This window comes from Heloderma suspectum, chromosome 1 (genome assembly GCF_057233095.1).
Source record: "Heloderma suspectum isolate Gila_16-S chromosome 1, 16-S_ref, whole genome shotgun sequence".
In the NCBI taxonomy this organism is placed as follows: domain Eukaryota; kingdom Metazoa; phylum Chordata; class Lepidosauria; order Squamata; family Helodermatidae; genus Heloderma; species Heloderma suspectum.
Genome location: NC_139458.1, coordinates 33,483,118 through 33,496,791, shown reverse-complemented (window position 1 = coordinate 33,496,791; position 13,674 = coordinate 33,483,118).

Here is a 13,674-nt window from a genome sequence, read left to right as displayed (position 1 = left end):
TGAGCCGGCCACCCCTGTCTCCTCCCACCTCACCCACAGAACCGCCCCCTTCCTTCCTCTCCAAGCTCACGTTTGCGAGCCCGTAGAGGCAGCTGGCACGGTTCTCTCTGCGCAGCTGCGCGGGGGAGGGGGAGGGAAGTTCGGACTCCTGGGTCCGAGCCCTGTCTCCGGGCTCGGATCCAGGAATCTAAAAGATCATATGGCCCACAGACACACAGGATTGCTCTCTTAATTAGATTATGTTAGAGACATTGTTTCAGGACCCCAACAGGATATAGGAGATCCAGTTCCTATATACCGAATTACAATATTACCACCCAGTTTACCAAAGCATTTGCCAGATTGGATGGCAATCTGTTTGAAAAAAAAAAAAGAAAGAGAGAGACTCAAGGTTTTATTTATCATGATTTATTGGAAGATTGGGGCTGTGGTGGCTTAGTGGTTAAGATGCTAAACTGCAGACTGGAAGGTCGGCAGGACAGCAGTTCGAGACCCGAGTGCTGCGTGACGGAGAGAGCTCCCGTCTTCAGTCCCAGCTTCTGCCAACCTAGCAGTTCGAAAGCAAGAAATTGCAAGTAGATAAATAGGTACAGCTTCGGCGGGAAAGGTAACAGCGTTCTGTGCACCTCGGTGTTCAGTCATGCCGGCCACATGACCCCGGAAGCATCTTCGGACAGCGCTGGCTCTTCGGCTTAGAAATGGAGATGAGCACCACACCCTAGAGTCGGACACGACTGGTTGGGGACACCTTTACCTTTTTATTGGAAGATTACATGCGCTCCACACATGAGGACATGGAATATTTACCTTTAAAAAGAAAAATAAGTGTTGAGTACAGGGATGTTGGAGCAAAATCTAAATGGCAGGCCATGGGGGAATCAATTTTTTTTAACGTATACATTGTTTTTCTAGTTTAGGCAATGCCCATGGCAGTAAAAGCTGGTATTACAGAAAGCTCAGTTAAAATCATGAGTCACCAAAGCAGAACCAAGCATTTAACAATGGTTAAAGTAGTCTGTCTTGGAGAGAAAGTGGGCTTTCCAGATAGCTATTTTCATCTTTGGTTGGGGTCCCCTGACATACTTGGCATTCCTGTGTTTAACCTAGCGCTGGGATCCCGAATGTGGTGCCCACAGACACCTCCCTTGGAGCCAGCCTGCCTGCCCTGCCCTCCTGTTTCTAAAAAAAGGTCTAAAGAGGGGTGTTTTTTTTTAATGAACTGGGAAAGAAAGATAAGCACCAGCCTCCAGTGTGATCATTATTTCCAAGAATGCCTCTGGGCCCCGCATGTGAAATGGGTATTCTGTTGTGCCTTGTGGGGGCAAATATGTGATCTGACATTTGGGACTCAGACCCCGCCTCTGACTTCTACTTATATTCTTGGCCACGTTACTTGGCTCTGAATCTCATCAGTTTGCCTTCTGTGAAATGGGCATTGGAGCAGAAAACTGTTGAGTTCGAAGGAATGGTTTCTGTTTTGAAGAAACACGTCTGCCATGTATTCAGGTTCTTGGGCAAGTTACTTTTCTTTTAGCCTCAGCAATTTGCCTCCTGGGATATGTGTGCTTCTGACTGACCATGCCCACCATGGCAGCCATTTTGTGAGAGCACGCTTGATGCTCTCTCAAAATGCCAAATGTGCCCACTACCCCCAGAACGTGGGGACACCTGGCCTACCGTATCCAAGGACCTTACTTTGATTTGGCATAATAAAATCAAGACGCACACACCTCTTATGGACAGGGCTGGCCCAAGACATTTTGCGGCCTGAGGGGAAGATCAAGGTGGCATCCCGCTCCATCCATTTTATGTACAAAAGCCGTTGAGTCTTGAATCTTGGTAGCTGACTCTTACTTCCACACTGGCAATGGAGTAGCATCCTCCACTGCACTGGCAGGTAGCTGGCTAGCTCTGTTCACTCCCCACCCCTCAGAATCTGCCACCTGTGGCAGATGCTTCACCCTGCCCAATGGTAGAGGCTGGCCCTACTTATACATGCCATACACAATTGGTTTTGCTGCTGCTCATGATGACTAGAATGGATATAGGCAGGGTTTCAAAGTCATAGGACCATAGAGATCTGCCTCATACCAAGTTGGACTATTGGCCCCATGTTGTTCAGTATCGTCAGCACTGAGTGGCAACAGCAATCCAAGATTTCAGAAAGAAGGCTTCCCCAGCCCTACTGGGAGATGCCAGGAATTGAACCTGGGACCTTTTGCATACAAAGTATATGCCCTGCCACTGAGCTATGCTCCCCCTCTCCCCACAAACCACACACAGTGTCCCAAACTACATACAATGGGTAATTAGAGACAGTATGGAACATTCTGGATATAGGAAAGATCACCTATCCAAATTACAAGTATTATGACCATAGTGCCATCTATGTATATGTGGTGCTGGACAAAGTAAAATTAGCTCTGCTGAGCAAGGCTTGCTGTCCCATTGGTTTTCTAGCCACTACCCATTGCTTATACAGAGCATTGGTCTTCAGCTGCTGGATCATGTCCCCAAACTGGGCAGTGCCCCAACCTAATTTGGGTCTCACACTGGGCACCATCACTGCCATCCCCTCCCCCACTCTCTTTAAAGGAAGAGAAACAGAGTAAGTAGGAACACAGATGGAAAAGGGGGGAAGATGAATATACGTTGTGCAAAGTTAATAGTAGGTTCCATGTTGGAGGCTGTGTTTAAAGGCGAGCCCTAAACCTGAAAAGGTTGAAAAGAATTGGAGCTAGAGCATCCAAACTCAGATTCAATGTAGACAAGCCACAGGTACTGGTTGTAGATGGTTTGTCTGGCCGAGTAAGCGGTGCTTCTCTGTTCTGGAGGGGGTTGGACTCTCTATGCCTGCCCTAAAAGTTGTGCTTACCTGGCAATGCTAAAACAATAAAATAAACATTAAAATAATATAATACATCTAATAAAACCAATAGCAATCAACAGAGGGAAGACACACATAACAGAGATCCAGTCATATTCATCGAACACTCTCAACCCTGACTGCTCATTGGAAGGACAGATACTGAAGCTGAAGCTCAAATATTTTAGCCACCTAATGCGACGAGAAAATTCTCTGGAAAAGACCCTGATGCTGGGAAAGACTGAAGGCAAAAGGAGAAGGGGAGGACAGAGGATGAGATGGCTAGATAGCATCACGGATGCAATGAATATGAACTTGAGCACACTCCGGGAGAGAGCGCAGGACAGGAAGGCCTGGCGTGCTATGGTCCATGGGGTCACGAAGAGTTGGACACGACTGAACGACTGAACAACAACAACAAAATATTAAAGGTAAAGGTAAAGGTGTCCCCAGCCAGTCGTGTCCGACTCTAGGGTGCGGTGCTCATCCCCATTTCTAAGCCGAAGAGCCAGCGCTGTCCAAAGACGCTTCCGTGGTCATGTGGCTGGCATGACTGAACACCGAGGTGCATGGAACGCTGCTACCTTTCCCGCCGAGGCGGTACCTATTTATCTACTTGCAATTTCTTGCTTTCGAACTGCTAGGTTGGCAGGAGCTGGGACTGAAGACAGGAGCTCACTCCGTCACACAGCACTCGGGTCTCGAACTGCTGTCCTGCCGACCTTCCGGTCTGCAGTTCAGCGTCTTAACCACTAAGCCACCGCGGCCCCTAGTAAAATATTAAGAGGCCATAACTGCTTCGTTTGCCCAGCTGCTGAAATATACATGAAAAGAGTTGACCTAGCATTCCGTTATGTCTTTCAAACTTGCCATCATAGTTTGTTGTCAGCTTTGATGGGGAGCTGGTTAAGTACAATTTCTGACCATAGTCAACACTGTCTGTGCAAGAGTGCTTCTTCTAAAGATCCCAGTGCTTCTGTTTCTTTATTTATTGGTCCATTTCTTAAAAGAAAAATAAACATTTATTGCCTTGTACCTGAAAGGTACCCAATGTTTGATTTCTCTCTCTGTCTCCCCCCCCCCCACCATGGGATTATTGTTGCTCTTTTTCTGTGTTTGTAATTTACTGTTGATTGATTGATTGAATGAATTTATATCCTGCCTTTCTGCAATAAATAAATAAATAAATGGCACTCAAGGAGGCTTTTTGTGTTGAGGCTGAAGTTGATTTTATATTTTATAGTATAATTTGATGTGTGTTTTATTTTTTCGTTGATCCAGTTGTTGTACATCACCCAGAGAACTAGGTTAATAGATGACTAGTGAAAGTAAATAACAAATAAAATATTAACAACCATTAAAGCCGTACCAAAGTCAACAACAGTACAATTTAAAATACCTCAGAGAACATAACATTTTCACTCTGCACCATCCCATTTGGTTGGCTTCTCAAAGTAGATGATTCCCAACCAGGCATGCGGTGAATGTTCTCCAGGTACACATTTTGGCTTGAGAGTGATTGGCGGGGGGGGGGGGGCTGAAAGCTCCCTTAATCCTACCTTTTTTTGAAGGTATGTTCACAATTTCACTGCTGCTTCCATGGCCATTTGTTCTTCTGTTTCACCATTCCTCAAGTTGTCCCAGCCAATCAGGGTTCTCATACTGGACATGATATTGCCACAATATTATGTAGCCAATCAGATCTGGCTATTTGCTGATATCACTAAGGGAAAATGATGCCTATTTAGAATAAGGGCAGTGTTTCCATTACAGATTTCTGGAGTAGTCCCAGCCAAACATGGATTACAACATTACCACTTTTGCAGCCCTTTCACAATAATCTCCCTCGAACCAAATGGCCCAAATCCATACATTTTGATGAAAACTCCAAAGACGTCCTTTCCTTCTGGCTCAGCCCTATTCCAAAGTTCTGCCCCCCCCTCTCAAGTTCTCACTGCATGCAAGGAATGAGCCTGTAGCAAGGCCTGTCCAGCTGATCTCAACAAATGGGGAGGTTCAGGGGACTGGAGACCTTCCTACAATTGTACCATTCAGGAAGAAAAAGCCAGAACAAAAACTGTACTCGATGTTTAATAGTCTACCATTTGGTTTGCAAAGAAAGTTAAATATTTACAATGGCAGGGTTACTGTCTTTTTCTTCTTGCAAGAGACTGTGAGCAGCCCTTTAGCAGCTTCAGAAGGCAGAAATCCAGCATCTCCAGCTTTCCCCAACAGGGAGGTGCACCAACAGGAGAAGCTGCACTTGTCGTATTTCTGCCTGTCTGACACCTATTAAAGGGAAAGTGAGTCTGTCCAGAAGAATTGTGGCGACCCCGTTTGTGCTGCAGTAGTTTTGGAATGAGCTGTTCTAAGCGCTTCTGTGCTGGCACAGCAAGCCTTAGGATCAGGCTGCAAACCACTTCATCCAAGCACTCGAGATACCTTGTTAAAGCTTTTATTGTGAAGCTTGAAAAGGGGGCAATTTCCTTGCTGGGACCACAGAATTGTCTAATGACACTCAACGATAATGTCCCCTTCCTTCCCTTAATGAGACTCAAAGAGAGAGAAAGCAGGAGCCTCGTTGGATGATGTGCAAGTGTTTCCAACTTGCACTGATAAAACCAAGTATGTTGTCATCATGAAACTTGTGTATTCATCCCTTTCCTCCAAATCTTCTCAGCTTATTGATTTCATTAGGGAGATCTTAATATCTTGTAGAATTCGCTGAAATGAAATCGGGTCCTCCTAACAATACTGGCTTCCAAACTGTGATATGCTTAGCTAAGCTGCATTTCCCTCTGATTCATCTGGCTCACCCAAATAGCCCCAACTATTTGGTAAAAAGGTAACAACTCTGCTCTCTTTCTGAACAGCAAACCAACTGCTGGTCTTCTCCCCCTTGGTTACGATACTGAGATCAAACACAGAGATATCGGCACGTAGGAAGCTGCCTCCCCTTCATGGATCACTGCCTTGTTGTGGCGAAGGGGCTTGCGTAATTCAGTGAAGCCATAAGCTATGCCGTACAGGGCCACCCAAGACAGACAGGTCATGGCGGAGAGTTCTGACAAAATGTGGTCCGCTGGAGAAGGAAATGGCAACCCACTCCAGTATTCTTGCCAAGAAAACCCCATGGAACGTATCACAAGGCTGAAAGAGATGACGCTGGAAGATGAGCCCCTCAGGTCGGAAGGTGTCCAATATGCTACTGGGGAAGAGCAGAGGGTATTTCCAAGTAGCGCCAGAAAGAGTGAAGCGGCTGGGCCAAAGCCGAAAGGACACTCAGCTGTGGATGTGTCTGGTGGTGAAAAGAAAATCCGATGCTGTAAAGAACAATATTGTTTAGGAACCTGGAATGTCAGATCAATGAATCAAGGTAAGCTGGAGGTGGTCAAACATGAGATGGCAAGATTGAACATCGACATCTTGGGAATCAGCGAACTAAAATGGACAGGAATGGGCGAATTTAATTCAGGTGACCATCATATCTACTATTGTGGGCAAGAATCCCTTAGAAGAAATGGAGTAGCACTCATAGTCAACAAAAGGGTGGGAAAAGCAGTACTGGGGTACAATCTTAAAAATGATAGAATGATCTCAGTACGAATCCAAGGCAAACCATTCAACATCACAGTAATTCAAGTCTATGCCCCAACCACTGAGGCCGAAGAAGCTGAGGTTGATCGGTTCTATGAAGACCTACAACACCTTCTAGAACTAACACCAAAAAAAGATGTCCTCTTCATCATAGGGGATTGGAATGCTAAAGTAGGAAGTCAAGAAATCACCGGGATAACAGGCAGGCATGGCCTTGGTGTACAAAATGAAGCAGGACAAAAGCTAATAGAGTTTTGCCAAGAGAACATGCTGATCATAGCAAACACTCTTTTCCAACAGCACAAGAGGCGACTCTACACATGGACGTCACCAGATGGTCAATATCGAAATCAGATTGATTATGTCCTTTGCAGCCAAAGATGGAGAAGCTCCATACAGTCAGTAAAAACAAGACCTGGAGCTGACTGTGGCTCAGATCATGAGCTGCTGCTTGCAAAATTTCGGCTTAAATTGAAGAACGTCGGGAAAACCACTAAACCGTTCAGGTATGACCTAAATCATATCCCTGATGAATATACAGTGGAGGTGAGGAATAGATTTCAGGGATTAGACCTGATAGACAGAGTGCCTGAGGAACTATGGACGGAGGTCCGTAACATTGTTCAGGAGGCAGCAACGAAATCCATCCCAAAGAAAAAGAAATGCAAGAAAGCAAAGTGGCTGTCTGGTGAGGCTTTACAAGTAGCTCACGAAAGAAGGGAAGCGAAAAGCAAGGGAGAAAGGGGAAGATACACCCAACTGAATGCAGAGTTCCAGAGAATAGCAAAGAGAGTCAAGAAGGCCTTCTTAAATGAACAATGCAAAGAAATCGAGGAAAACAACAGAATGGGAAAGACTAGAGATCTCTTCAAGAAAATTGGAGATCTGAAGGGAACGTTTTGTGCAAAGACGGGCATGATAAAGGACAAAGAAGGCAGGGACCTAACAGAAGCAGATGAGATTAAGAAGAGGTGGCAAGAATACACAGAAGAACTATACAGGAAAGATCTGAATGTCCCTGATAGCCATGATAGTGCGGTCACTGAACTTGAGCCGGACATCCTAGAGAGTGAAGTCAAGTGGGCCTTAGGAAGCATTAGTAACAACAAAGCTAGCGGAGATTACAGTATTCCAGCCGAGCTATTTAAAATCCTAAAAGATGATGCTGTTAAAGTGCTGCATTCAATATGCCAACAAATCTGGAACACTCAACAGTGGCCACAAGACTGGAAAAGGTCAGTTGACATTCCAATTCCAAAGAAGGGCAACGCCAAAGAGTGTTCAAACTACCGCACAATTGCGCTCATTTCACATGCCAGCAAGGTGATGCTCAAAATCCTATAAGCTAGGCTTCAGCAGTATGCGAACCGAGAACTACCGGAAGTACAAGCTGGGTTTCGAAGAGGCAGAGGAACTAGAGATCAAATCGCCAACATTCGCTGCATCATGGAGAAAGAAGAGAATTCCAGAAAAACGTCTATTTCTGCTTCATTGACTACGCTCAAGCCTTTGATTGTGTGGATCACAACAAACTGTGGCAAATTCTGAAAGTGATGGGAGTACCAGACCACCTGACCTGTCTCCTGAGAAACCTGTACGAGGGTCAAGAAGCAACAGTAAGAACCAGACATGGAACAACCGATTGGTTCCAAATTGGGAAAGGAGTACGACAAGGCTGCATATTGTCACCCTGCTTATTTAACTTATATGCAGAGTACATCATGAGAAACGCTGGGTTGGATGAATCACAGGTCGGAATTAAGATTGCTGGGAGAATTATCAACAACCTCCGATATGCAGACGATACCACCCTAATGGCAGAAAGCGAAGAGGATCTCAAGAGCCTCTTGTTGAGGGTGAAAGAGGAGAGTGCAAAAGCTGGTTTGAAACTCAACATTAAAAAAACCAAGATCATGGCATCTGGCCCCATCACTTCCTGGCATATGGAAGGGGAAGAAATGGAAGCAGTGACAGATTTTACTTTCTTGGGCTCCAAGATCACCGCAGACGGTGACTGTAGCCATGAAATTAAAAGACGCTTGCTCCTTGGGAGGAAAGCTATGGCAAACCTAGACAGCATAGTAAGAAGCAGAGACATCACCTTGCCGACAAAGGTCCGTCTAATCAAAGCTATGGTTTTCCCAGTAGTAATGTATGGCTGTGAGAGCTGGACTATAAGGAAGGCTGAGCGCCGAAGAATTGATGCTTTCGAACTGTGGTGCTGGAGAAGACTCTTACGAGTGCCCTGGACTGCAAGGAGGTCAAATCAGTCCATCCTAAAGGAAATCAACCCTGACTGCTCATTGGAAGGACAGATAATGAAGCTGAAGCTCCAATATTTTGGCCACCTAATGCGAAGAGAAAACTCCCTGGAAAAGACCCTGATGCTGGGAAAGACTGAAGGCAAAAGGAGAAGGGGACGGCAGAGGATGAGATGGCTAGATAGCATCACGGATGCAATGAATATGAACTTGAGCACGCTCCGGGAGAGAGCGCAGGACAGGAAGGCCTGGCGTGCTATGGTCCATGGGGTCACGAAGAGTCGGACACAACTGAACGACTGAACAACAACAACAACAAGGAAGCTGCCTTATACCAGGTGAGATCATCTCTCCATTTAGGACGGCATGGCTTAGGGCATCTCTACACCAGCCTAAAATCCTGCATTTAAAATGTGGGTTTCTGCTTCCGTTTTAAATGCAGGATCACAACAGACTCCCTTTACACACGCTTCCTTTCCCCCCTCCCCTTCCCTCCTTCTCCCCGTATCTGAGTCTGCCATTATCTTTCATTGATCTCGCTCCTCTTCTTGATGCTTTAACTCTTTTCACCAAGGAAACTGAAGCAGAACACACAACAGGGTAATTTGATAGCTCATTATCTGTGATCTATTTAAAAACAGAACAAAGGGCATTTAGTGCAGTGCAGGAGATGCCCTGGAGGGTCACGGCATCAAGTAAAGAGCCCGCAAACTTCCGTGAAGGAGCCATCTCAATCGCAGGATAAAAGCTCCATGGGAAGGAGCCCTTACTCTGACCAGCAGCCTGCTCTCCAGGATTTCAGGCAGAGGATCTTTCACAGCGCCTGCTACTGGGAGATGCTGGGGACTGAGCTATGGCCCCTCCCTAAATTATTCAAGTGCTACAAAAGAAATTGGGTTGGGTTCAGACTTAGTCATACTTAGAGTCAACCCAGTGAAATCAATGGGAATTAAGTTAGTCATCATCAATAGGGGCTTCCAAGGGTGAGAGGAGCAGCAGAGGTAATCTTTGCCCTCCTGTCCTCTGACTTTCCTGGGTTTTGCCAGCAAGGGCACCTCAGAGGAGGAGGGAAGGAGGCTAGAGGGGGCTCATAACTCATATCCTGGCCTCTCCGGTCTCCTCCCCACCCATGGGAACGCCCCCTTTCCTCCTCTTCCAAGGTCGCTTTTCCAACCCTGGAGAGGCATCTGGTGCAGGTGTCTCCACACCAGTTGCAAGGGGGAGGGGCCCAGAATCTGATCTCCGACTCCCCATTCTGAGGTCAGAGTGCTGTGAAGAGGTTTTCTGAGCCATCCTACGGTCCCTGGGACAGTTGCCCAGGGACCATAGGATTGCCCTCTAACTTATTCATGGGTATACTTTAAGTATGAGTGTGTGACTGAGAAGCAAGGAGAAGAAGTCCGCCTTCCATGGGTTCCTGAGGAAAAAAGGGAAAAGGCTAGTTTGGACAGACCCGCAGTGCACAAATTAGGCAGCTAGTTAGTTTAGGCAGTGGAGGCTGGTGGCTCCAATGTCAGTGGGGCAGTGCCTCCACTCCAGGTTTCAGTCAGAACCAGTCAGAACTCTAAAGGAGCCATCCAAGGTGGGAAGCACACCTAAAACACTTACATGCTTCATACCTTCGAGCTGACACCCGGAGCAGAGTCACCGCCCCAGTGACATCGGAGCCACCTGCCTCCACTGAGTTGAGGGATCTGAAAGAGACTGTCCAGATGTGTGTGAATCAATCTTCTCATGTTTCCCCAATGGTGCTGGTTTTCTTCCTCACAGGACTACAGCAAGGGGATTGTGCAGCAACAGTGTTCTTTGTGTAAATCCATATCATCTGATATGTTTTGCCTGCCCAGTTCTCCATTTTGAATCCTCACATTTTCCCCACTCCTCACCATCTAGGTTACCCATCTCCCAAACCTTCTCTTAGTTATGGTTACTTTTGATGATCAGTCTTTTCACTGTTCATTTATGTGTATGTGTTAACTGAACAGTTGGAGGGGTTGGTAGTAAGTTGGGGCTGGGAGAAAAAAGGGAGTTTTAGGTTCTGGTTGCAGAGAATGGAAGGGGCCAGTGTTATGTTTTTGTCCCTTCCCCAAGGAAAAAGACCCCCAGGGGTTACACTGTTATATCTTTAACTGAGTGGAATGAACATGGACCTTTAAAAGGCAGGCAACTGTAGAGGAAATGAAAATGGACAGTGGAGGCTCAAATAGTGCTCCTTGGCATAAGAACTGGGTTGTTACAAGCATGTGTCCAATTCCTGTGATCCTGTCACAGCTGCTATGTGGCTCAAAATTCTGCCTTGCCACCAAGGCCAGGAAACTGTCCAGTACATCAGGAATCAAAGTGTTCCAGATGGGAGTGAGCTGTCCAGCAAAGGAGCCACAACCCCGCCCCCCCCCCAGCAGGATAAGGTGTTACTCTGGCCATGACTAGGCTCCTCCAACTAGGCAGTTTTATATCTGACTCTGGTGCCCCAACCCCTCCAGATCTGTTGGGCCCTGATCCAGAGCAGGTGAGGAGTCTCGGCTTCCTCCTCATGAGTAGGGCTTGGAGATGGAAGGCCCCCTGTTGCCTGACAGACACTGAACCTTTGGTTCAAGGCGTCAACTCAGACACACCATCTCCTCTGCTCCTGAGATCCTGGCAACAATCTTAGAAGGACTGGAGACAGAGGTGGGTGGGACCAGTATCAGGGTGTATCAGCAATCCTAGACCTGTAGCCTCCTCAATGGGGATCTTGCTAGGTGACGGTCTCAGGGGGGTGGTCAGTCCTGCTGACTCCCTTTGGACCCTACAAGTTAGGAGTGTGGAACCTCTTTCATCTCAAGGGCGAGCACAAAATGAACAGTTTGGATTACGGAACGGGAAATGTTTGTGCAGCTAGCATGAAAGAAAACTGAAAACAGTTTGGCCAACTCAAGACTGCCAAGATGCATTTCCTAGAGGACTATATGGTGTCGCTCTGAAGGAGGGAGGGGGGACATGGGTTGCTCTTTGCCTCATCCACCATCTTCAGCTACAGTGCTCTTTTTCTCCCCAAAGGTAAACCTGCCAAGGGGGGAGAAGCTGCTCACTTCACTCCCCAGAGGCTCTGGTGATGTTCACATCCCCTTCCCCACCCTCTGCCCCTTTGGGATTTCCCGGTCCAAACCTTCAAAGGGCCCTTGTACCTCTTAATACAGTGGTGAGGAACCTCTTTCACCCCAAGGGCCAATTTCCATTCTGGAGAAGCTCTCAGGGACTATGTTCCGCTAGTGGGTGGGGCCAAAGGGGAAGGCTGAAAGCAGAGGGCGCAGGTCCAACCTACCAAAAATTCCAGCATCTTTTAGCTTAAAGCGCTTCCTGCTAGTAACTAAGCCTTAGCTGAGACATTTCAACCTTTTAGAATGGGGAGAAACAACACAAAAGCCAGGAAACCACCCAGTCGTCAGTGGTTGGGGGACAGGAGGTGGGCCCAGGGGAAGGGGTGTGGCCATCTGGGGAAGTCCTGGATTGGGACCCCAAGTAGGCCAGATCTGACCCCCAGGCCTGAGGTTCTGCACCCCTGCTGTAGGTATTGGGGCCAGTGGCATTTTCTCCTTCCAAGGTTTTGGCCAGTTCGGGACTGGTTCTTGATGGGATTATTTAGTAATGATACCTCCTGTTAGAAAGGGAGAGGGGCCATAGCTCAGTGTGATATAACACATGATGCTTTGCATACAGAAGGTCCCAGGTTCGATCCCCGGCTTCTCCAGGTAGGGCAAGGAAAGAATCCTGCCTGAAACCCTCAAGAGCCACTGCCAGTCAGTGTCGACAGTATTGGGCTAGATGGACCCAGGGTCTGACTCAGTATAAGGCAGCTTCCTATATTCCTAAAGGGAATTAGCAGAGAAAAAACAAAAAGGCAAAACAGAATGAGCATTTACCAGTCCCACATGCACACAGGCTATCTTAGGGCAATACTGGAGACCACACCCTTCTTTGGTGAAGAAAAGGTAACAAAGATTCCTCACAATATTCTTGCATATACAATGGAGGTACAATGTAGAGTTTCAGAAAGAGTTTGTTCAGTCTATTTTGTGTTCCATTACACAAGCAGGAGTGAGAAAGCACACACACATGCTCCCAGCAACGGTGGAAGTCAGAATAGGGGGAAGGGAGGAGCAAAAGGAAAAAATCACAGGAAACCACATTGTATGCGATAGAGATCCTGAGGCTAGCTGTGGTCTGAATTCCCATGCACTAACTCGCTGCAACACTGCCTCCTTCCTGTAACGTGCAGACGAAGTTGCAACATTCCGAACAGTTCTAACAGGAAGGTGATTGGACATGACAGCATGACCCTATCTTTCTTTTGTAAACTGTTGCACAATTTTGAAATGTTCTGAAATGTAGTTTTAGTTAATGTGTATTATTTAGTACAATTAAATAACTTTAAACGTATTAGAGACTATGTCTATATCATGGCTTCTCAGCAATGATTCCCTGCTGCCCGGCTGATCCACAGAACTTTAAGCTAGGGGTGTTGACTCTCTTTCTGCCTGAGGGCTGAATTCAATTCTGCAGAAGCTGTCGGGGGCCACATTCCAGTGGTGGGCGGATCAAAGGCCAAAGGGGCGTGGCCAAAAATGCCAGCATATTTTAGCTTAAAGCTCTTATGGCCAATAAGCAAGCTGTTGAAGAGGCACTTTAGAATGGGGAAAAACTGCAAAAGCTGGAAAACTGCCAAACAGTCAGCAGTCAGGAGAAAGGGACAGGGGCAAGAGAAGGGGGAGTGGCCATCTGAGGAACTCAGGAGGGCTGGATTGGGTCCCCAGGTGCCAGAGGGTCAGCAGCCCTCTTCAAACTTTACTTTGTTTTTCTCTCACTCTACTTTCCTCTGAAGATATGATAAGCCAGCAGCAAATAACTTCAGTTTTGATTACATTGTCCTCCCCACACAACCCCCCAGCATCAAGTGGCCACCCTTGGCTT